The 22,894-nt window shown below is 42.1% G+C and overlaps 1 long non-coding RNA gene across 3 annotated transcripts in view; it reads left to right on the forward strand.

Annotated features, from left to right (window-relative positions):
* LOC132338160 (uncharacterized) overlaps nt 1-22,894 on the forward strand; it is a 118,124-nt gene that overhangs the window by 23,643 nt on the left and 71,587 nt on the right. Inside the window, exon 3 of one of the 3 annotated variants that reach the window (XR_009489396.1) lies at nt 1,579-2,327. The exons of the other annotated variants lie outside the window; for them this stretch is intronic. This is a non-coding gene — a long non-coding RNA (uncharacterized LOC132338160). Of the gene's footprint in view, nt 1-1,578; nt 2,328-22,894 lie in introns of those variants that run through there. 3 annotated transcript variants of the gene reach the window in all.

The raw sequence follows: 22,894 nt of genomic DNA on the forward strand, positions 1-22,894 counted from the left end.
GCCATGTGATCAGACTGTTGTTTCTCCTGACTCTCCCAAACACAAAGGTTGTAACTGATGACCTTGGTATTATTGAGGGAAGCAAAGTCTAGGAAACCCGTCCTAGAAACAAGTCCCTAAAAACTCCATAAACACTTCAAGGGGGAATAAAGATAAGAGATTTTGAAACAGCAACGCCCTCCTGGACATTTCAGGCTCTATTACTAAGTTCCACAGTATCAAGAAATGTTCTTGAGCACTGGGACATATTTGTCTGTGTTCTTAAATTGCCAGACTAACATCTGGCATGGTTTTGGCCAAGCAGCCTGCTACTCTACTGACCAACTTCCATGCAGAGTTGGAAGCCAGCACTGGCTGGGACTATCCCCTGCAAGCAGTTTGGATGTGGTCTGAGGATGGGGTTCAGTGGCACAGGCATGGGTTGTTCTGTGTCTGCTCCAGGAACTTTCTCCAGACTTATTACACTTCCACAGATCGGGACTCTCCCGGCACTCCAACAAATACTGAGTGCTACAAACAGTAAAATTACTCCATAGCTCTCCTCCTCTCCAGAAAGAGGAAGATTGTGAGACTGTCAAGGGAGTAGGGGTACTTGAGAGACTGCCTGAGAGGAGGCATATCTCATCCTGAGGGGTCAAGGCATTACTCTGAGAAACCAGAGACTTTTTATATGTGTGAGGCTCGGATTTAAGATATTTTATAGAAAACAAATGTTTGGAAGCATCATGCTGCACAGCTGAGTGAGTCTGAGTCCAGCAGCAAAGACCTCACAACCTGATGGGAAAGAAAACAGAGCAGCTCATGCAGCTGACTGTGTGAACCATGGACTGAGGCAGCAGATGAAGCAAACCTTAAGAGTGACAGCAAACACAAAGCAGGCTGTGAAATCCAGTGCAAAGTCTGGATGCTGCAGAGATCGTGTGTGAGCCTGACACAGGCAGAGTGGGGCAGGGGAAAACCCAGATTTGGAAAGAAAATAGAGCCAAAAAATTTTGATGCAACAGATGGAAGATGGCAACCAGGTTATATCAAGTTCATAATCAAGACACTGAGAACAGGAAGTGAGAAACTGGTTTGAAAACCAACTCATCTGAAAGTATATGACATCGAAACACTAAAAAAAAGGGTGGTGATTAAAGCCACATCTGTCGGTTCAGGAACATACTAATACTTGCCTTAGTGGCAATGGGTCCTGTAAAGTACACTCAAGGTAAAATTGTTCAAAGTAGTGGTTTACTCATTCTCGTGTGACTTACAAGGCATGGCATATCTTTCAAGAAGGAATTCTTTGGAGGTTTACTGAGGGATCACTGTCTCTACATAGCTACAAGCAGTTGCAGGTTCTCTGTAGAAATAAAAAGTGTCTGTTTTATATTGCAAATATATCATTCTATCAAGGACTGAAAACATGAAATGGCTCAATTTAATTCTGCTCAGACCCACACGTCTCCTGCAAGCAGTACTGGACCAGGCAAATGAGGAAAGGCAACAACAGAAACTTTCTAAAATTTATGAAGCAGTGACCATGATGGTCCTCAACCTGCTGCAGATGACTTAATCCTTTCCTATCTATTTCAGAAAAAAATGCAAGAGCTGTGAGAAAGGTGAAAGAAAAGGAGGGAGAAAAAGTAAGGGAGATGGATCATGCAACAAAACTCTCAAGTCTGCTTATGATGGAAGGATGGAGGAGATTTCATGGTGTAGAAGAAAGCTGTGGATTCTCTGATAAAATGTCTTACTAAAAAGGAAACATTAATGTGGAAGGAATACAAATAGAATGACAAACAATATTTGATTTCTACCTTGGGAAATTTGAATTGTGGCAGGATTCAGCAAAGATCCTTGAATATACTTGGGAAGAAGGTGAAACCATGTCCTAATCTCTTGATCCTGCAAGGTGTGCATGTCAGGCCATCCCCAAATTGTTTCCTGCTCTGTGGCACCACCTCCTGGCACCAGTGGCAACACAGATCCAAGAAAAAATGGAACACAAACGTTTCATGTTTCCTTTGATCTAAGTTATTGCTCGAGCTGCTTGTATGAAGGAAGCAGAGGGTGATATCATTTTTTTTATCAGATATCTAAATAGATCTAATTGAAAATAATTGCATTATTAGCATTACAGAATTAAATCCTGAGTAAAAATAATGGTGTATTAACACAGTTTGCACCCAGCTGTATCGGTAATGAAGTGATCTTTGGCAGCCTGTACATTCCCTGCCCATCCACCCACAGCTTTCTGCATCTTCCAAACTTTATAAACACAAAGCAAGCAAGAAATTGCTCAAAGAAAAAAAAAAAAAAATCACGCAATTCTCTTTTGTGTCCAACAGGAAGTTTTGAAATAAGATCTCACCTGCAGACTGTCCTGCTGCTGGTGAAGCCAGCAGAAATGCTGTGGCACTGCAGAAAGATTCCAGAATCCCCAGTGGATGCTCCAGGTGGAGTGCACACACGGTGGCTCACTACAAGCCATTGGGCAGGGGAGGACTATTCAGAATGAAAATCTGGAGGCATTTCTCAGACACAGTTCTCTGCCCACTATTCTCCCTTCTCCTCAGAGGACAGCTCTGCCTTTCTTCCATGATTTGCCAAGGGTGGTGTCTGAAGTCATTTGTGAAAGTGGGCTCAAGGCTACAAGAGAAAAAGATGTTCCTATTTTTGCCTGCTGTTGCTTTTAAATATGTTTTCTCCTCAAGTCTTTAAATTGATGAAAAATCAACATTTGTGCTTTCAGCAGGCTGCAGTGTCTATTTTCTAGGCATGGACTGATCAGCTCTAGTCTTGCCCTTATTTCCATATTCAAAAATGTGTCACAGTAGACAAGCTAATGGATTCAGGTGGAAAAGCCACTTGAATGTATTGGGCAATATTTATGAACTGTTTAGAAACTAGCTGGCAAAAACCTCTTCTCAGAAAAGCAGAAAAACTTAATTTAGTAATAACTGAGATAGTAAATTCAGTAAATGGAGGAAATGCAGAATTATATTATATTTAAATAGGATAATTCCTGCATTTAAGAGGATCAATCAAACTGGTAAATGTAAATAAAATTTTCAACTGATTTTTCAAGATGGCATTTTTAGAAAACTGCTTAAATGAGCAAAGAAGAAGAGGGGAAAGAAGTTGCTGATCCTGTCACTTTCAAGCTACAGAGGTATGGATTTGGAACAACAAAATAGAGACCTACAAAACTGTTACTTTATTCCATGTACTCAAGAAAAAGTAACATATTCACCAACACAGTGGAAGAGGATATGCTGAGAAAATCTGAGAAGATTGTTTTCTTGTTATTGAGTTTGCCTTGTCCTTACCACAGTAAAATTAGGCTCAATATTTCATCTTGCTCCTTCCATGACTGCTTTTTGTAAAACATCAAAACCCTCACTACCTGATCTGCAAGGGGAAATTAATGGTTCTTCTTACTGATATGTCCCAAAAATATGTTGGGAGTGGCTGTCAACACCTTCTGTTCAAAGCTGTTAGGGGTGTTTGCTAGGTCTGTATCTGAAGACCATGACTGAATGAACTTTGTTCAGTGCAGTTTCAGAGATCTTGTAGTAGAACAACAGAGCTCTTTTACAGCAAAGTGTTGGGTTTTTTCTTTTAAATAAGAGATAATAAAATTACACTTAATAATATCATACATCCAGCATATATAACTCCTGCTGCAGTTATCAAAATCTAATTACCCCAGGGAGGGATGTTGGAGTTGAACTCACTTGCTGATTTCAGAATGTCTCAGAAATTTACTTTTCAAGATATTAAAGAATTTGAAATCCAGCCTTTGACTTGGGTCAGTGCTTCTGTATTGCTAATAAGACCAGTTTTATGGTGATGTACCTCCTGCAGGACCTCAGATAAATGTGGCAATGAACAAAGCAGACTTTGGAGCACTAAAATGTCAGGCAGATTGTTCCACAGGTATTTATATCTTCTGTCCCAGTAACAGGAAAGGTGACATCGTCTGAGAGGATAAAATTAACTCCTAACTCCAAACATTCACTGAAAAGTTCTGCAGTAGCACATGCCAATACCCTGTGAAGTAGAGTAGCAACAGCAATACAGCAGGAAAAGAGAGGATATGAGCCAGCCGTGGTTTTGTCAAAAGTGTTTAGTAAGACATGCTGCCAATGCCAAGAATGTGGAGCTCTGGGAGTCTGGGACGTTTTTCGTCCATGGTGGGAAGGAACTGGACCACAGTGGGTCTCAGGGAATGAAATTATGTCAGGCAATGCCTTTGGGTCTCAAAAGTGTTTAAGAAACCACTACTCCTGTTTTCTTTCCCTTTTGTAGTACAGAAGGGAAAGAAAACAGGAGTTTCCCCTTTTTTCCTAAGGTGACTCAGTTTTTAAGCTCATGTCCTTTCCTTTCAGGTAAAAGAAAATTTCTTGCGCATTATTTAGCATTTCTTTCCCACCTTTCGACCTTCTTCTATGTACCTCCTTTACTTCTTTTATTCACAATAAAGAAATAATGTTATGCAGGTGTAAGAGGATTTCTGGACTTAATTCAAGCACTGTTTTCACGTCTCAGTCATTGACATAGTGCTTTCACATTTAAGAACCTTGCTCAGGACATTTGTATAGATACTGAAAAAGCTTAATTCTCACTTTGATTTAAAAGCAAGGCACCCAGTAACATAAATAACAGACTGAAGGAAGATGCTATCCCAAACAAAAAGAGATTAAAGATTTTAAATGTTTTTTTAGCTCACTAAAAAATTAAAATAAAGAACTTTTTGAAACTCCTTTTTAACACTGAATTTGGATGAAGCGTTATACAATGGGGTCTAGTAGGACCTGGTCCACAGTGTGGGGCTGGAATTAGATGATTTTTAAGGTCTCTTCCAGCCTAGGCTATTCTATGATTTCATGATCCCATGATCTCAAGTAGATGGAAACATCTGCTCCACAGGCTTCTTTCTCTTACAAGCAGCAGCACTGAGAAAAATATCAAATTGCAAGTTAGAAGTTCAGGCTTCTCTCCAGGTTCCAAGATTTCATTTTCTCTTGTAAATAGTGCAAAACAGATTGAAGCAAGAGACATGATAAACCTCCTGTCAAAACAGCTGGAGTCTCTTTACTAAAAAGGGTGGCTGCATTCAACCTGCTTTTTGGGAGCAGTCCCAGCTCCTGCTGTCCCACAAGCTGGGTCTTGTCTAAAGAGGGACAGAATCTGTGCCAAGGAGCAACTCAGCAATTACCCAGTGCAAACCAGTTTAGTTTCACAATGTAAATATCACTGAAGTTTCCACACATACCTCAACCAGTCCAATGTGTTGCCTTCAAGCACACAAAAATTTGAATTGCATTGAATGTTTTATAATTTCACCAACTGTAAAATAAGATTTCTACTCCACATGGCACTGGAGACACTTCCCCCCATGAGAAGCACAAGGACTGAGACAGGTCTGTGGATAGCTTTTGACTGCAGTACACAGTGACTGGTTAGGTTTGTGACCTGGCACAGCAGCCCAGCTATGGCACTTCCCTGAGATCCTGAGTGCACCCTGGAACCACTGAAGAGTTAAAGGTCTTGTGAACTTTATTAAATCTTTGCCTGTGTTTCTCCCTGCTCATGCACAGAGCACCTTTAGGAACAAAGACTGGCAGGAACACATTCCAAGGCATTCCCACTCCCTGCCAGCACGGTGGCATTTGGACAAGAGGTGGCATTTGGACAAGAGGTGGCATTTGGGCAAGAGGCTCACCTCCAGGACAGAGGCATTTGGACAAGAGGCTCATCTCCAGGACAGAGGCTCAGGCAGGTCAAACACCTGGGGCCATTGCACAGAGGCCTCTTGGTTCTTGTGGAGGGTTTATCCCACATTGATACTTGATGTATGGATGGGCAGATTGATCAGAAGAAAAAGTAAAGGACATTTGGGTAGGGAGAAGAGATAAGAATCAATACAGGACTGGTGAGGAACAAAACCAGAGCTGGCCAGAAACACAAGTTCTTCCACTCAGCTTTAAAATGGGGTAAATATGCCTAGAATCTAACAAGAATTTTTTAAGGCCCTTGAATGCCATTGTGTCAATCACTGCAGAGCTCTCTATAAATCACTGCTGCTTGTTGTGGCTCATGGTATTCAGTCTGGATTTACCAGCTTCAACTACCTATCTGCTGTTTGCAAATGGAATACAAGACACCTTTAGCAAATTACTGTCATTTAGCAATTGCTTAATCCTTGGCCTTTTGAAGCCAAACCAACCAGTTTCAAATAGTTTACCTAAGGACTTGTGTAGTTCAACACCCTCCACCTCTGTGCTAATATTTCACAACCAACCTCCCTCTCTTTGGATACCTTTGTTCAATTGTCTTGCTACAAGGTAATGAATGGATGCCTTCACACTCCATTCCACCATTAGTGAGTGAAGGCAGTGACTCTGAACAATTTGGCATGAGCACTACCCTCTGTCTGTGTATAAAATAAGTCTTCCCACGGTCAGACTTCAAAGCTATGTCCTAAAGACATTTTATATGTCTTCCTCTTTGGGAGGTGACACTGTCTCCACTCTTCTTTTAGTCATGGAGGACTCAATATGACTCAAAAATTTACAGCAATGGGTTCAGTTTTGGGCTGGGATAATTTTGTTCATCCTTGTAATGGAGGTGTTCAGACCCTTAAAACAAATGGCATTGAGAGCCATCACCTCTCATAAATTAGAGGGAAGAGACAGTTCTGCAGGAACCCTGATCCCTGCCTCACACAGGCATCAACCACAGATAAAAAGGTGCTGGGTAACTATTGGGCAGTGCATTCAGGGTGTCTCACATATCAGAATAAATGAATTCTCAATGACTGCTGGCCCATTTTCCAGTTCCAATCCCAAAGCCTTTTCAGAACAGTGACATTACGTGGTTTCCTAAAATAATACAGAGGGGAAAGATGATGGAATGGGATGTGTGCAGCTTGCCCAGCTTAGTTATGACAGAAACTTAGCAGTGAATTTTCTTTATGCACTTCTACCTTCAACTCCATTGTGTGCATCTATAAATTTCATGATGGAAAACAAACCAAATGAACACCCAAATGCAATAACTGACTTAATTTCCTTTGAAGAAATCCACCCAGGCACAGGAATAAAAAGAAACATTAGCAGAAGGTTCAGCAGGAAGACAGATGCAAGTACAACTAAAAGCTCCTAATGTTTCCAAAACTACCTTTCTCTTGGCCTGATCACAAAATAAATTACATACAACCTGAAAAGCTGTGCAGTTTCACAGCTTGAGATCCCAAGAAATATTTGTTAGAAAGGTTCTCCAGCCTGAAATACATTAATCTGTTTACTTGGCATCATGAGTGCTCTGGAAAGAGTTACCTGAGACCAGTTCTGCATCGAGATGTCTGATCAGTTAGACAAGGCATGAGGCAGACCTTAGGAACAACAGCCCTTTTTAGCTCTGAGTGGTTCAAATAAAATATCTAGAGTGGAAAGAATGGGGCAACCAAATGCCTCCTGGAACATAAAACTCTGAAAGAGTAGGTAGTTATTTTGTCTGGCTGAGCAATATGGTCAGGTCAAATGGCACCAGCATGATCAGAATGTGCCTCAGCTGTCAGGTCTCTTGACCACAAAACTGTTGGGTTTCTTTGAAGGAAAAAGGGGAAAAAATAAACAGTCACACAAGAATCTCTTCAAGACCTGAAGGCTGAAATATGCAGCATAGACACTTGAAACAATGATAGCTTTGCTTTAGGGTCAGAACAAAATAAGCTTGGAAAGGCACGCACAAGAAACTCCTTCCAGCACATCAAGGGTCTGACCCCATTCCTTCCTTCAAGTTGTCAGTGACTCAGGAGGGAGCACCTAGTTAAAGAGAAGTGCAACATCAAAGAATAATATTTAAATAGGTGTTACTTTTTCTTTTTATTCTTCAATTCACATTTCTTCATTCAGGGTCATATGAATTCAACTACTCCAGAAGGTCCATCTGCCAGCAAAATGTGCTGTTCCTAGGATTCCCTGGACACCCTCTGACTGGCCCAGGTGAATGGACACAGTTCTTATGCTGGGTAGCAAGATGCCTTTGCAGGAATTTTTCAACAAAAATACTACTATTCTCCAGCTTAGGTTATTTTAGCTGTTTCAGCTCTGCTTGACACCCTAAACTTTGTTCACCCTAAACATGTTCACTCTCTCACTTATGCATACCACTTGAAAACCATCTACATCTATTTCAGGTTTGTTTGGCACTTCAAATCTGACTCCATTGCTTGATGCCTTAAAGTGATCTCCACACAGCATTTCAGCTTTTCCTGTCACTTAGATGTCACCTTTGATCCCTCTTAGCTCTGTCACCTGCTTTTCCCTTCAAAGCTGCCTCTTTGTATTAGTGCTTGAAGCAGGACTTATGGTACATGGGATATCAGCAGAGTCTCTGTGAAGGTGCACAGTCATGACAGCTTCTTTTGTTTCCTTTGTCATATCCACTTCCAGTTCTCTTACTGCTAGTGCTCCTGGTGCTGAGGTCAGGTTCACCTCTCCCTAAGTACTTCTCACATGGTCTCTTCATCCATTCAGTGTGGCATCAAAAGCTGACACGTAATTGACATGACCATAATCTGTTTAGTTAACACTTGCTTTGATAGATCCAGAGAAAGAGTCCAGGAATATGCTGGATTGTCCTTTGTCTTCATATGCATGAACCTTCCATGATTTCCCTCAGTCTACAAGATTAGACTTGTTCTCAGAGTAGATGAATGGAGCAGATTGATGATTTTGATAGATTTTATGTAACTTGGACATAATCCATCACAAGACTGTCCATAAGGAATGTGGGGAGTGAGGTGTTTCACATGGGAAAGCAAGTGACAGTTATTAATTCTAAGCTGGATACACAACCTAGAGTGAGATCAAGCAACGTTAATGCTACAGGACTAACAAGACAAACAAAAGCTCTTAGCAAATAAATGGGTTAAGCTTAGGTTATACAACAGTGAACTCATTTCCTACTTAGGGAGTTTGAATGGAAATCAGAGACAAGAAACATAAGATGTCCTTTATTTCATCCTCTGGAAGCTCAAGGGACCAATGGTGCAGAAGAAACATCTTTGGGGTAATTCAGCTGCTGAAAGGGTCCAGAGCTCAACTGGAAGACCTCAGCCATCCCATCTTTTAAACTCATTATTGCAGTTCTTGTCCACAGGCTGAGCCTGAGAGAAGAGCTTAATTGGTTTATTGCTGTAAGGCTGACAACAGTTGAAAAAATTAACATCAGCAAAGCTGGTGAACTCACTGATGACAGACTAGTCATTTCAAGGGCTCTCCAACAAACAAGTGCAAAATAGCCCATCAGTGAAAACCCCAAAGAAATACATATGCTTATAACAAGGATTCACTTTCTCCTCCCTACCTGGGGACAAATTCCAGGACAAAAGGCTGAAGTCAAATATTTTTCTACACCTAGTGCATCAGCAGAGTTCTGGCAGGCTCCCCAGGAAAAACAGAGCACACATTTTTGAGAACAATTGTAGGCCTTTTGGGAGAAACTGTGAGCTGGACTGTGTTATGCACCTAGGGTGTTTCAGTGAGACATTTGACATATTGACATCAAAACAAATGCTGAGATTTTCTGAATGAACATTTGACCTGTGGAAAAATAGTGGGCAGTGTTAGCAAAGTCTCTGAGTAGTTCAGGAAAGCCCCAGATCCACGGGTTCCTCATGTCAAGTGTGACTTACTGGGACAGCAATTAGCACAGCAAGATTACAGCAAAGATGAAACCCTGGCTAACACACCTGCTTCTCTGAAAAAGGATGGGCTCAAAGATTAAAAGGAAGTTTTAAAGAGTTAAAATTTCATAAAGGAGTTAGTAGGTGAGCTACTAGTATGAAAATGTGACTCTGCAAATGACAGACAGTGAGTGAAAATCCTGCTGAGACATGAGAAAGTGATACAGTTTGTCAGAGGCTGCCATTTGGAGATCCTCTGACAGTAGGAACAGAGTTAACTCATCCAGGGACACCTCTCAGGAAGTACTGGCAGGGTGTCCTTAGCTCAGTCATGTGCTCTGGGAGTGCCAACAAACACAATGTCAGTACAGCTGGAATGGAGAAGGATATAAAAAGTTCCATTTTTAAGATGGCAGCATTGATTGCAACCAAACCAATTTTTTTTGCCATTGACAAAAAGGGGCTGGAAAATATCACCTTGCAGATAGAGACATATTTTCCCAACTACATTTTTTTCATTTGCAAACTGAAAACTTTGGAGAGATTTGGATTACAGATGTTCTAACACCAGAATCCTTAATCTTTCCAGGCCTGTAATGCTCCATGGCAACTCACTCCGTGTGTGAGGCCTTTCCTTAATTCCCAGCTGAGCTTCCACTGTCCATCAAGCAGACAATCACATGGTAATAGATGAGTTTTATGCTGTCCCTCTTTAGGGGACTGCTGTAACTATAGGGTTAGCTGTGATAGTTCAAATTACCTAAATTGTCACCACACTATGTCCAAAGAAAAGTAATCTCAACAGTCTTCCATGGCAATGGTGGTAGGAGATGGGAAGTGCAGAGTAAGGAGGAAGGCAAATACAGAGTTAAACTCCAGTACCCCAGTGACCTGCAGGGCAGAGACCTCTGGAGGCATGTCTTGGTGTCTGATAACCTTTTTCTAATTTCCTTTTGAATCTTGGTAACTTTCAGGACCCAGTATCCCCAGTCTATTCATTAACTTGAGCAGTTAATAAGTTACTAGTTTTGAGTGAGTTTGATACTTCTCATCCTATTACTGCTGATCAGTAATCTTTTCTTTTCTTTTCTTTTCTTTTCTTTTCTTTTCTTTTCTTTTCTTTTCTTTTCTTTTCTTTTCTTTTCTTTTCTTTTCTTTTCTTTTCTTCTTTTTTTTTTCTTTTTTTTTCTTTTTTTTTTTTTTTTTTTTTTGTGGTTGAGAAAACCTATTTGTACTGAGTACAGCAGTTAGCAGTGAGGGACTGAGTCATGGGAACCATGGGCAGGCTCCTGGGACCTACGTGAAAGCTGAACATGACAACCCTTAAACAATGTAAAAACCACATCCATGAACACACTAATTGCAATCAAACTTTCAAGGTGCTCCTGGGTAGACAAAAAATGTCACTGAAGCACGTGGAGCCAAGTCAGCCACTTGCAATGGCTGTATTTCAAGTGCTAAGAGGAATAAATAATGGTTAATTATATTCTGGGGCATAATGTGTGCACCTTAAAACTATGAAAGAAAGAAGAAACAGAAAGGAAAAAGGAAAAAAAAGGGAAAAAAGAAAGAAAAAGGAAAAAGGAAAGGAAAAAAGAAAGGAAAAAGGAAAGGAAAGGAAAGGAAAGGAAAGGAAAGGAAAGGAAAGGAAAGGAAAGGAAAGGAAAGGAAAGGAAAGGAAAGGAAAGGAAAGGAAAGGAAAGGAAAGGAAAGGAAAGGAAAGGAAAGGAAAGGAAAGGAAAGGAAAGGAAAGGAAAGGAAAGGAAAGGAAAGGAAAGGAAAGGAAAGGGGAAAAGAAACACAATACTACAGATTTTGTATAAACATTGCTCTTCTTTTAAGGATTTTAAGATTTCATAAGACTTTCTTATGGAGCTTGTTAGCAGCAATGACAGCAGTTTTACTTCAAGCAGACACATAAAGCATTGGCCCTAAGGCACTTGTAAACCATGCATGAAAAACGAGGGCCAGTTCTTTTTTTTTTCAGTAAGGATTTTGGGCCTCTGAGAAGCCAAAAGGTGATACAAGTGCAGAAAACAAGCCAGAAGGAAAGTATCAGAAGTAAGAAAAAAACCTGTGTGACTCAGAGACACCTAGGATGGGGTGGGGCTTGAGTGATGGGGAGAATTTAGCAAAAGGAATTACTACAGACTCTGATATTGTGGCATGTTTCTCTAACTAAAAGAGGTTCTGTCTCTGTCAGCAGTTTTTCCTAACTGAAAACAACACTGAAGACCACGCTGTTTTGGCTAACGTTGTCAAAAAGTGTGGCAGGAAATGTTCTGGCATTGCAGGATGCCTTTGCTGAACATATTTGACCATAGAACATGGATTGGTAAGGAAAACAGGAACAAATAAGGAGGAAATATCTATCTAGATAAAACTAGCTTCTCCATGTTTATTTCTCAGCAATTATACTCCCAAATATTCTTTTTTTTCCCCAGTTTTCATTTCCCACTTCTTTAGAAATCGCTGATCCGGCCCATCACCCAATTATCTTCAGAGTGAAAACACTCCTCAGTATATCTATTCTAAGCTGTTCCTGCCATAGTTTTAGTCTGTTAGCAATCTGGTAATTTTATTTTCATTTCATATTTGTGTGCTGCCTGACACAAGCAAGAAAATATAACTCTTTGAGAATGATTTTCAATTCATATTGGTGTCAATCTAATGAAACTCTTCTGGCATCAGTAGTATGATGTTGGTATTTTTAAAGTGTGCAAGGCCCTCAGATGGAGAGCACCTTCTGTGGTGCTATCATCTCCCAAAGGCTTGAGAAAAGCTCAGTTAAACCTACAGACTTGTGCTCAGTTAACCTTGGTGAGGGGCCAAACTCCCACTCACTGACTGACTCTGCCTCAGTAGGACAGGGGAAGAAAATGAGAAACCTCTTGGGATCAGATAAAGACAAGGAGATCCCTCACCAGTTACCATCACAGACAAATGCAGCTTATAAAGATTGTGCTCAGACCTGGGTCTGGGCTGGATCTTTTGTCGTTTGGCAGGAACTCCTTCCCACAATAACTGCATGCCCACACCTTCCAGGGGAGCTGGAAGTGCCATTTCTCCTGCAACAGCCAAGCTGTGATGGAAATTGCAGCCAGCCCTGGGGCTGGGAGGGACCAGGTGATGTCACACAGCCTGGGGAGCCTGGGACTGACCTCCACTGTTTCCCACCCCATTTCCTTTCCTGCAAATATTGCTCTCTCAGAAGGTGTCAGTTTTGGGTACCCACCTCTCCAGCCTGTCAAGTGCCAAATTGCTGAGCTGTCTGTCTGTCTCCTCTGGCTGAAAGGTCACTCAGGAGGAGGGAAGGAGGCACAAAAACCTCTCTCCTCTTCAGCTCTCACTCCCAGTGATCCTTTTAGAGCAGGCACAAGTTCCTCCTTGTTTCCCTTCAGAGTGGTTTTCTCCTGCTTGAGCTGAACAGCTGAGTCTAATCATGGTTTTCAGTGGGATATCACAGTGCAAATGGCAGGGATGGAGAAATTTTCCAACAAACTGGGGCACCAATTTTCTAACAATCTATAATGTGGTAAAAGAGAGCAGATAATCAATGCAGCTAAACACGGGCTGGTAGTTTCCTCCCAGGAGTGTAAGACTCTCCATAGCTTAGTGAAGGGTACATCCAACTCAACCCAGCTCCACAGCCCTGTGTTTGGCAGCATTACAACTGGTTCATTGAGATGCTACATTTTTAGGGGGAAGTTTTGCTTGCTTGCTTGGTTTCCTGCTCTTTAGTGAGTGGGAGGCAGTTTAACCATAACTCTGACTACTTGGGAGTCACATTATGTGGTAAGAAACTGTCTCTTTCAGAATTCTCCTACCAACTTAAGTAGGCTGATCCTAAACAGAACAGTAAAAAAGAGGGGGAGATAAATTCTCCCTGTCCTCCACACACATTAATGAGTGAAGCACATGATCTCAGTCACAGGAGGACACAGTTCCCCTCCTTCCTCTTCTGCTCTACAGCAAGATATGAAAAAGAAGCACAGAAAACAGCCCAGAATGAGACATCAGGACACAATTGCATTATGGCACTACTAAGTAGTTTCTGCTTCTGATGGCAACTGGGAATCTGATGAAAATGCCTCTGGTTGATGAGGCAAGTTTGTATAGGTTTCCATTTGAAGAATTAAGGGCCACTAAATGACATGAGGAGCTGTTCAAAACAGGTAGGTTTTGTTAACAGTGGGTGATAGATCTGTGCCAGTAATAGTTAAAGGGTTATGCAGATGCAAGGAGCTTAGATGGGTTTAAGGGGAGACAGGACAAGGACAAGGGAAATATCCTTTAGAGATTATGAATACACAAAGCACATTAGGCTTAAACTCCCTGAAATAGGCAATAGGCAGTGACTGGACAAGTATTTGCTGAAACTTATAGATGCTTGTCCTGTTTTCTTTTTCCCCATGGGCATTTTTTTTTTTTTTTTTTTCACTGCTTGACTGCTTGCCAGAGATATTGGTAGGTACAGGATTAGGCTAAACCTTAAGAGGAATGTCCATGCTCTAATGAAGTTACTCATGGTGCTTTGTGGCTGCAAACTAAACTCACTGTAAAAATTCATCTTTCCACAAACTCCAGTTTTGCAAACAAAAATAAGGTCCCCTAGTCTCTCTAGAACTCCATGCAGAAATTCATGCTGGAATAGGAAGGAAGACTCAATGTCATAAGCATTTTTTTGTTTTGAGGTCATTCTAATCCATTACCATAGCAATTTTGTGGTTTCCCTGGAAGCTCTAACTTCTGATAGTTAAAAAATTTGTTTGGCTTTCCTTGAGTGAATTCGATCCTTGCACCCTTTCAAAACTCCTTCTTGCCCACAATTCACCAGTGCAAAAATATTCTGAACTAGCTCTGGATCCTTTGGTCATCCCACATACATGCTGGCTAAGTCTCCAGCTCCAAATTCCTCATTCCACAAAGAATGTGAGAGCCAAAAGAAAGGTGAACATCAGTCACAGGTCACAGTCATAGCCTTCAACAGTAGGTTCCTTTACATCTCCTCAAATCTCATACTCAATTTCCATTTTAAAACCTAGTGCAAGGAGGAAACTTAATTTTTTTTTTTTCCCCACTAGCACTTTGGAGTATGTCAGAAAGCTCAGGCAGGGCCCAGGGCCACGTTTGTGTTTCAGTCCTGTCCACAAGTTCATGTCCATGAGTGCAAGGGCTTGAGGAGAGGGTGGGAGGTTGAAAAGTGATATCCCCAAAGAGCCCATGTGTTGTGCTTTTCCTGCAGCAGCATGGCAAGTTACAGTCTAATAACTGCTCCTGGTCAGCTCCTTGTCTGCTGTCATCTTCGTGCCTGTATTCCTGTGGTTTTGCTTGAAAGGAATATGTGACATAAATCCATACAAGTGCCAAACATGGTCCCAGCTGCTGAGCTGAGTATTTCTGATTCAAAATAGCACGGAATAACTACACAGAGCAAGTTTGGAATAGCCTCAGAAGGGAAAGGGGGGGGGAAAAGGCAAAAAAGCTGAACTTCACTGCATTCCCAGTGAAAAGCCTGTAGATGCAAGGCTGACAGTGACACGAGCTGACATGTCTTTTAAACTGTCATTAAATTATATTTTCTAGATAGCAAAAAGTGATTCAATTTTTCTCAAGGGAGCAATTTTTCTCTCAGTCAACCCAGGACTGATTCTGAGAGAGTCTAAGCACCTTCAAGAATGGATTGTGATGTTTATGAGCATCTTACAGGAACATGCCTGCTCCCCCACCTTTTCTTGGAATGTGAGTGCATTTGAAAAACTCTCATGTTGGAAACAAACCATTCTTCCTTTTTGTTATGCTTACAAGACTGAGGCTTCATTGTTCATGCTACCATACAAGAGTACTTTGCTGTTTGTTATAGCAACATTTGAGATTGTGGGCTGTTCTTTCATTGTCTGTGTCCTGGTTTAGGACAAATTTGGGAGAGAATCCCCAGAAAGGGCTTCTCCAGAAAACAAACCCACAGGGCCCCTCCCCCAACCGGTTCAGGAAGAATTTCTCGGAGAGAAGTGGAAAGAACCTGTTTATTTAACAGGCACAGCACCCCCCAGCACACACAATGAACAATACTGGATGACACCACTCTTTCACCGCTCTGAAAAAGATGACAAATTCAGAAAGTCTCTCCTGGGGTGGTCGCTGTTATCAGTCCCTCCGGCGCTGGGGCAGCTGCTGCAGCCACAAGGTGCAAACTCTCTCTCGGTGCTCCAAACCCCAGTCCAGAGCAGGTTCAGCAGGTCCAAACAGGAGAGGGGAAACAGTCCAGGAAGGAATTTGGACTGTTTAGCTAAATTAACTAATGAGAAGAGGGGAAAAAAGCAAGAGCAAGCAAAGCAGAAGCAAAGCAAAAGCAAGAGCAAAGGTAAAAAGCAGGGCAAAAAGCAAAAAAAAGCAGCAACATGCACTGGTGCTATCTGGATGTCCCGCCGAGTGGCTGATAAGAGGCCCAAAACAAAACTCTCACTCTGCCAGTCTTAAAGGCACAGAACATAATATCCAGCATAAATTACACACACACAAATGGGGATAACAGTCACCCTAGGACAGTCTGAAAAGTTTTAATTCATTTTGTAACAGCTTTTGCCTTCTGGAGCTCTCCTGAGCAGTCCCAGCACATTGTTCATGACACATATACACAGTTCAATGCAGGTCAACACTGAGATGCAGATCTAAGTGACTTGCTAACGTCTGAGAAAGTGAAATGTTTTGTAGCAATATATTTTCTATATAGCTCTTCTTATGTAATTTCTTGTGACTCACTTTTTTTCTAAGTCATTGGTTTAACAATCAAGAATTTTTACATGCAAAATTGTGCACTAAATGAACATCATGACTGCAAATTCAAGTGCTCAGGATTTGAGGATGTTAATTTTCTTTTCTTTTCAATTGTCCTCCTCATTTCCACACATGTGAACTCAGTCCTCAATGATGAATTAACATTCTATTTTTAATTTGGAAAAAATCCCTTCAGTGACTTTATAAAGCATTGAAAAAGTTGACAGAAAGTTATTTCCCCCATTTTTTTTTGTTAGTGACCATCTGGCCAATATTCTTTTTGCTCTTCTATGACATTTGTCACTACACTTGCACACACATTCACACCAGGAAACAAAGCAGTAATCCATGCTCTCAACATCTCTATTGCTCTGCAGAGGACTGATAATAAAACCTGGCAGCTACTTTCACTCTGGGCATCCCTTATGAAGAACCACAGTCCCATTTTTCTGAACATACCAGCCAAACACCTCCTGAGCCTTGAGTACAGCTTACCATTGATACAACTGGACATGCTGAGTATTTCTTCTGAGTAGGTCCTCAGTGCCTGAGTTAGGTATGCAGAGGATGAAGAAAACACTATTGAGAGGATTTCACTGAGGCTCAGTTTTGAAACACAATATTTTCAGCAAGCTGGAGACCTTTAATTTTTGTCAGAAAAAAAAAATCTTTTACAGAAACTGCTTCCTCTGATTAATGAGACATACAGGTAATGAAAAGCCAGATGAAAAGAAAAATATGAATTAAACCAAATGTGAAAAAATGATGGGTATTCAGGTTTCCTCAGCGATTAGATGAAAATATTTCTCTTTTTTGATTAATGAAAGTTCTTTCATTGACCATAGTGACAGGTAGATGAAATCTCATGGGACATAATGCCTCATTTCTTTGCAAAGTTCATGCTCATTTACTTTAATAGTGACTTATATTAGAAAGCAAAATCTCTTACAAAGTTTTCTTAGGAGCCTCCTCACAGCCCATCCCTATCATTTCTTTAATGAAGCTTTTCAAATAGCCCTTTTCAGAACTTCTTAGACTGAGCTGTCAGTCTGCCTTGCAATAATAAATCACATTTTGCCACAATGGTTTAAGGGAAAAGCATCCACACTGCAAGTGGTATAAACTCATGGATATAATCAGCCACCCACTATGGTGCTGCTTTACCCTCCCATTTCCTCCAGATCTGTAACTTTTTAGATGCCTTGGCCAAAAGCTAAGGGCCTTGTATTGTCTCTAATGCATGGAGAATTAGTCTTTCAAACCACATATTTGAGGTGAACCACTCAGTTTTTTAGTGTTTCAAGTGCCCTTTTGAAGCCAGAATATTCTCATTGCTTAATGCCTTGGGGCACTGTAACTTCTGCCCTGTAAATTTGGGCACAACCTTGAAGTGGGCTGCAGCCTGTCAAGGGCATCCTCAGCTTTCATTGATGTTTGCCTTTACTCAGAGTGTCCTGTATTCCTGTATTGTTTGTGTTAGCCCCAAATGCATTCTGATCAGTCAGGTCATTTCTTGTATCACACTTGGGCAAATAGAACACATGTAGCACTAAAATTAAAAATTGTATAAAAATCAGAATTTTGGAAAGGAACCCTGTAGGAAACAGGAGGGATGGGACAGCCTGGCCTTAGTCCTTCTTGAGTCATTATCTTGCATTAGAGGAGGAAAAAGGTGCTGTTGAAATGGCATTCAACAGCTTTACCAGCCTTGACTTGCCCCCAGCCTTTGTGACTGCACAGGAGCTCAGCTCATTTCACAGAAGCCCAGAATGGGTCAGGATGGAAAGAGCCACAGTGGTGTCATCTGGCTCTACTTCCCTGCTCAAGCAGGATCACCCCAGAGCACATGGAATAGGATTGTGTCCAGATGGCTCTGGAATATCTCCAGTGAGGGAGAAACTCCACAACTTCTCTGGGCAATCTGTTCCAGTGCTTGGTCACCCTCACACTAAGGAAGTTCTTTGGGCGTTTACCAGGATCTACACAACAGGAAAATTTGCTGCTGCTCTAGTTTCCACTTTTTGATTTTACATCAACATTATCCTGAAGAAAGCAGCAGTGTGCCAGCGAGCAGGAGAATGATTGTGTACCTGTATGTGAACACACAGGAGCATGTGGGATTTTGGAGACATGCATGTGAGCATGCACTGGCCCAAATTTTGCAGCTGAAGCTGGCCACGGGGCGAGCAGAAGGACCTCAGCCTTCTGACTGGGACAGAGACATGGATCAGTGATCTTGCCTTTGGTTTTTCATAAAGAGTCTGTTCATTTTGTGGCCTTGGATGAATCATTGAGGTCAGATTTTACTCCAATGATTCTCCAGCTGGAAAAAAAAAAAAAAGCAATAAAAGGAGATACTTAAGGAAGGTCAAAGCAAGCAGGGAGAGACTTGAAAGGAAAGAAAGAGCAGTGCTCCTTTGAAAGGGAGCAGAGTCTTATGGCATCATTTGTTTTGCACCTGGGAAAATAGCCAGCACCTTCTCTCTCCTGCTCCTGCTGCATGGGATGAATACATGCTTTGGGGACAACCTTCATCCAGGATATATTTAAGCCAAGGTTAAGTTTTAAAGAAAATAAATTGATATATGTGACTGTGACACACAGGATATGCACAGTCATTCAATCTCCAAAGTTTTATTAATTTTAAAACATTGATATTATTAAAGCCACAGCTGACTATAAAATCTATCACAAATAACAAAATTCTAAATCCTGAAAGAGTAAAATATAAATATTATTTATCTTGCAGTTGCTGCAAGAAACGTGATTGGGTTTTAGGCATCACTGTATGAGCTGGCAGGTAAAAAAAGAGTGATCCCCAAGCAGGGAGGACACAACCTGAATTTCAGAGATGAAGGAAAAATACACCTGGGAATAAGATAGCTGAAGTATTCATGAAGTTTTTGTAGCTCAATTAAAAAAAAACAATCACCAATTTCCACACATAAGTCTTCTGGGGAAGATGTTCCATCAGCACTGACCACTGACCCCAGGCAGATCCTGGACCTGAAACAGAAATCAGCCATAAGGAAAAACCAACATATGAAACAAAGTTACAACGAGCTGGAGATGACCTGTTTACTCTGGTTTCAATGGGCTCATGTGTGCAAGCCTCTGAGTCAGCTGGCAGGCCAGGCATGTGAGCCAGGAGCTTGGGAAGAGATGAATGATGTTGTACCAGGCTCTGTAGCTGGGGGCTATCCCAGCCCTTCTGCTCTGTGGGCTGGCACAGATGGGGTGGTGTGTAGCTCACCAGTGAATTATACATCCTGTTAAATGAGCTGTGGAAAATCCCCATTTGTCTGGAAGGGCACTAAAATGAACAGAAAACATGCACCAAAAATCCTTGATAAGGATACTGGCTTGAAGCATTTTAATCTGAATATCAGTGGTCCCCATAACCTTTCCTCAAGGGTTACCTGACTATCTTTAACCCTAACAGCAGCCAGAACATGTGAGATAATACACACTGCACTGAAAGAAACAGCAGTGGGAAGGGAAGGAAAGAAAAAATTCCCAGGGATCTGCCCCAGTTGGCACAATAAGTCTGTGTCACACACACAACAAAACTTTGTCCCCAGCATCTTTCCCAGGCACAGGTGAGCAGCATAAGCAGATATAGAGACATAAGTTCCAGCAGCAGCCTTGGGTGCTGCATTTTGACATTTCTTCCTGGGAGCCCAGGATGGTCCCTAGGGTAGTTTTGTCCTGTGGTTAAGTGCTACTGGCTCAAATCCCAGTGCAGGTGGGTGGTTAGCAGGGCTGGAAACTGGTCCCAGCATCACTGTTGGTGCAGACACTTTGCTTTGAAGGTGAACGAAATTCAGCTGAATTTGGGGCCAGTCTATGCTTGCTCACCTTGGCACCAGGAATTGGCCCTGGAAATTCTCAATTTACTAATATAGATGTGACTTAGACAGCACTATTACTCTGGATTCAATTTATTCTTTCATTGTGATTCTAGGGCCAGCCCAAGCAGATAATCAGAGCCACAAACACATTATGATAGGAAGAAATGTATTAACTACAGATGGATAATATCTTCATGCCTATCCAATCCTCCTTTGAGTCCAGATTCACACATTGAATGTAAGCCTGCCTTTGTATTTGCTTCCTTGGGTCCATATTAGCCTTTACTCTGTTATGCTTCTTCAGAGGAAAAATGGAACAAAAAATGTCCTAAGAATGGAGCAGAACAAAAGGTCCCTTGTTTCTGTAGGTATGGATTATTCTTTGCAGAAAGCAGAGAGATGAAAGCTGCTGCAGTGTTAAGAGGATTTTTTGGGTAATACTTTAGAGATGCATGTACGTATGCCTTGTGAAATGGAATTTAGTGCTAAGAATAAGAAGCTTCAAAACCAGAATTCTTTCATTTATCCATAGATATTCTATTGAGTAGGTTTCCCATATGGCTTCATCAGTGTTTCAGTCCTGAAGGGGGTTAAAAGTCCATCCACACTTTTCATTCCATTCTTCTTAAAAGAAATAGATAAAACATTTTGCACATCTTAGTGTCCAAAGGATGTTTGCAGAACATTTTATCCCCTCTTAGTAATTTAGTTGGTTCATGAAATGATATTTTCAGAAAATGAAACCAGTCCTAAACTATTTTTTCAGATATACAGTGAAAGTTGTGAATAAAAACAAAAAGCAAATTAATTTTAAGAAAAAACTTCCACAAGGCGAGATAAATGTTTACCAGTGGGCTCCAGATGGACAAGATGTGGTGTTGCACAGGTTATTTGTGATTTGGTCTCAGTACGGAGCCTTTCTTCCTATTCTGCAATGTCCTGAAGATTTCTGATCCTTGTTTGGTACTCTCTGCAGCTTTTGGCAGGCTGAAGCCTCCAACACCTTTCTTGAAGCAGCCTCAAGTATCTCCCAAGTTCTGACCTCAGCACCAGGTCTTATCAGCTTGTTTTATGACACAAAATCATCAGTGCTGCTTGTGTGACAGGCCTGAAATGTGGCTTTGGGACACACCATTTCTAGGGGCTCAGGCTGGACATTGTAGCCTAAGATTTAAGAGACTACAGAAGTTCAGGGCAATCAGGGAAGTGTTCAAACCCAGAGCTCCTAAGAAGCCTTGCAAATACATCCCCAGACAGAGGGACTCTGGGTACCCTGCCTGGCTTTATCCCCAAGCCATTTTTTGCAAAGCCTTTGTATTACGTGTGGGATTTCATCCTTAATCCTGCTCTTTTGTCACCTGCCCAGGTCCTCTGGGATCTGACAGGAATTCTGTGGGAGCCCTGTTGTCCAGGAACAAGGCAGGGGCACTGTAAGGCATGAGCCTGTCCCCCAGGCAGACCTGCTCTGTGCCACCACACACAGGGCAGCTCCGGGGTGCCACTGTCAGATTTTCTGGAAAAATCCCTTTGCCAGGATTTCTTCCCCTGGGAACCTGAGAAGCCACAGAGAAGAATGAAAACAATAATTATCTGATTGCTTATCCCTGTTTTGCTGCTTTGGAATGTGGTCTGGAGATTGTTTAGCCAACAGGTGCTTGTTTGACTGGTTTCATGTGAGTTGTTTTTACTTAATGACCAATCTCTGTCCATGTCAGGGCTCTGAAAGCAGTCACGAGTTTTCATTATTCATTCTTTGTAACCTCCTGTCTGTATCCTTTCTCTATTCTTTAGTATAGTCCTAGTATAACATTCTTTAATATAATATCATAAAATAATAAATTAGCCTACTAAGAACATGGAGTCAGATTCTGAATTCCTCCTTTGTCCTGAGGACCCAGCAAATACCACACTGGGGTGACACAGAGAGCTGGGGACAAGGCTGCAGACACCCAGAGAGCTGAGAAAGGGCTGCAGACACCCAGAGAGCTGAGACAGGGCTGCAGGCACCCAGAGAGCTGAGAGCAGGGCTGCAGACACCCAGAGAGCTCAGGGCAGGGCTGCAGGCACCCAGAGAGCTCAGGGCAGGGCTGCAGACACCCAGAGAGCTGAGAGCAGGGCTGCAGACACCCAGAGAGCTCAGGGCAGGGCTGCAGACACCCAGAGAGCTGAGAGCAGGGCTGCAGGCACCCAGAGAGCTGAGAGCAGGGCTGCAGACACCCAGAGAGCTGAGACAGGGCTGCAGACACCCAGAGAGCTGAGAGCAGGGCTGCAGACACCCAGAGAGCTCAGGGCAGGGCTGCAGACACCCAGAGAGCTCAGGGCAGGGCTGCAGACACCCAGAGAGCTGAGACGGGGCTGCAGACACCCAGAGAGCTGAGACAGGGCTGCAGACACCCAGAGAGCTGAGATCAGGGCTGCAGACACCCAGAGAGCTGAGAGCAGGGCTGCAGACACCCAGAGAGCTGAGAGCAGGGCTGCAGACACCCAGAGGGCTGAGAGCAGGGCTGCAGACACCCAGAGAGCTGAGACAGAACTGCAGACACCCAGAGAGCTGAGACAGGGCTGCAGACACCCAGAGAGCTCA

The sequence above is a fragment of the Haemorhous mexicanus genome, chromosome 1, assembly GCF_027477595.1.
Source record: "Haemorhous mexicanus isolate bHaeMex1 chromosome 1, bHaeMex1.pri, whole genome shotgun sequence".
Classification (NCBI taxonomy): domain Eukaryota; kingdom Metazoa; phylum Chordata; class Aves; order Passeriformes; family Fringillidae; genus Haemorhous; species Haemorhous mexicanus.